We start from the raw sequence: 3,008 nt of genomic DNA, 5'->3' as shown, positions 1-3,008 counted from the left end.
GGCGCTGGGGGAGCCGGGCGGGCCCGGGGCTGCGCGTCCCCGCCCGGGTGCCTCTGTGCCTCTGTCCGTGTGTTCTTTCGCTGCGGTGCGCGGGGGGCCGTGGCTGTCAGCGTGTGGGGGTATCCGCCCGGCAGCTCCCAATGTTTTAGGTACTGGCGGGCTCACTAAAACTCCGCAGAGCCCTTACAAGTAAGAGGAGACGGCCGCGTTTGTCCCGCGTCTCCCGACACAAAGCAAGCCGAGTGCTTCGCCTCGGTCCAGCTCTCTCAGAGCCGTGGGAGGGAGGTGTGGTGAGGATGGCAGGATGTCCTACGCGAGGGTAACAAGTACAATAGACCGCAAAGTGTCACCTACAACACATGATTGAGGAAGTTACGTTGTTTGGTCTTAAAAAAAAAAAAAAAAAAAAAAAAACAAAACACCAAATAAGCCAACAAGCGCATTTCAGCGATGTCTTCCAGGTTTCGAAAGTATTAAAAGGGCTGTGATGCATCAGATGGAAGAACCAGTAAGCATTTCCACGAAGGAGATGGGCTGAAACAGCTCCGTGATTTACCAGCAAAGGAAGTCATGCAACATCCCTTTTTTTCAGTGGAGGTTTTCCAGCGCTGGTTCCGCGATCCGCCCCCTGCCCCTTCCCGGGGCCTGCCGGAGAGCTGGCGAGCACGGGGAAGAGGAAGGGGTGAAGATAAGGAAGGTTGTTGGAGAAAGAAGAGAATGTGGCCATGACTGAGATGGCGGGGGCGTGAGGGAAAGGGAGACGCAAGAGGATGAGAGTTGAGCTTCACTTCAGCAGCAGTAAATCAAAGCCTTTAGTGGGTAACTCGGTCTGAGTTGCTCAAAAACTAAGTGTTTATTAGTTATTACTACTGAGGAAGGAGGTTCCTGCACGAGTGGTTTCTCCCTCTCTGTTCATTTGAGGACAAAGAACATCCCCCACTGCATTATGGCAAATTGTCAAGAAGCTGTTCTGTTGGCGTAAAAATCTGAGTAACGTTTACATACCTGTATATAAGTAGTGTTTTGGTCAATACCAATACTTTGGTGATAACGAATGCCTTTTTATTTTGCTCAGTGACAATCTGCAATTCATTGTTACATCAGCAACAGAACAGACTTAGGCATCTTGTAGAACTGCTGGCCTGCAAAGGTGTATCTAACAATTTCATGTGCTTAAACAGTTAAATAGATAGTGGCACACTGTGACACAGCTAATAATTCATAATCTATGCTGAATTGGTGTTTTAAAAAAAACAGGCTAGTACATTGTCCATCTGTGTGTTTCTATTCTGGTGCTGTTGTCAGAGTAACCATGACATTTTATGCCAACTACTATCTCTTCTTCTGAGTCTAACAAGATCTGGATGACAAATGAATACTGATTTACTCCAATAAATCTGCCAGTTCTGTGATCTGTAATGAGCTATGGGTATGTACATTACCCTGTGTTTCAGGCATGGGAGAAGTGTTTAATTTGAATTACAAGTGCGTAGCTGATCCCAGGATGAGATTCCATGGCAGCATGTCCTGTCCTGCCACGTACAAATCCTTCCCCTTGTGTTCCCAGGAAAACATGGCAGTTTTTATTCTGTCTGCAGCTGGAAATAAAAATGGGCCAAGGAGAAAGGAGTACAAATTCCTCTGAATAAAAGGAAATTGCTCTCTCAAAAGTGTATGCTTGGTTTGATGTCACCTGCCTTGACAGTTGTTTAAAGATATTGTGAAAACATTTTTTACACTAAACGCCTATTCTGCAGTCCAGTGGGACTGTGTGGGTTAGAAACACCTGCTCTGAAAAGCTGTGAAAGGGATGGGGTTAGGATATAAGCTCAGGATATTTCAGGGGGGGCTTAGGATATCAGTGAAAATTTATTAGGTAATATTTATTGGCAACTTCAGTAGTCCCCATTCTTTACCATTAGCTGTAACATGTAACCAAAACTAAAATTCTCAAATTTCAGCACCAAGAGAACTAGTATAACCCTACACATAACCAGTGTGACACTAAAGATCTGTACTGAGAATTGCATCCTTTCCCTACCACCATAATTCTTCCTATCAGAGAGAAGAGCAGCACAGAAAAATCCCTTTCCTAACCAAAATATCAGCATGGAATAAAATCTGTAACTCAAGCATTCCTAAAAGTGTTAAAAAATGGAAATGTTTAATGCAGGCATTGAGGATATTACTTAGAAAGTGTAGACTGAATCTAAATAACAATTAGCACAGAAAATAAACTGCTTGAACAATACTGTGCGTGTATTGAAATCCTCTTAATGGGAATAATGAAATTATCCTTTCCTTCACTCTGCATTTTTCCACCATTTACACACACTTCAAAACACTAATGATTTAACTCACTAGGAAAGAATTCCAAAATACTGTTGATTCCAGGGATGTTCTCCTAATTCTAACCTTGCATTAAGTGTTAATTTATGTGTATTTTTTCATAATCATCAGCCTCTTGGCTTTTCAGTAAACTTATCCCAACCAATCTGCTTTTTTCTATTCCTGTCCTTATATTTCCTTATGCAATGAAATTCACTCTTCCAATAGCTGAACTTTGAATTATTGTTTAATTCTGTCAATTTTGCATAAAATGCCATAAACATAAACAGTTCCTTCCTAGGTAGGCAGATGTAGAAGGGTGGCTATCAGCATTAGGTATTTTAGAGAAACATTGCATAATTATTGGAGGACTAAGGTTGCAAAAGCAACTGGACTCTGCTTGTCAAACAGTTATGTCACACAAGAATCAGGACAGAGGGGATTTGGGGTTCATTGATCAGTACACAAGCTTCAAAGGGATGAGGGAATTTTTAACATCTATTAATTACTAAGAGCTAAGAAAGAACACTGACCCAAATGCTGCACATATTTCTAAGAAATTTAGTAGACAGTAGAATAACAGGACAGAATAAAGCAGATGATGAGGAAAAGGAAATAGCTTAACCAAAAAATATTTTACTTTGTCCTATAAATTCTTTCAGTGCCTCATATTTTCACAG

Source organism: Cinclus cinclus, chromosome 13 (assembly GCF_963662255.1).
Source record: "Cinclus cinclus chromosome 13, bCinCin1.1, whole genome shotgun sequence".
Taxonomy (NCBI): domain Eukaryota; kingdom Metazoa; phylum Chordata; class Aves; order Passeriformes; family Cinclidae; genus Cinclus; species Cinclus cinclus.
Note: the sequence above shows the minus strand (reverse complement) of the source record.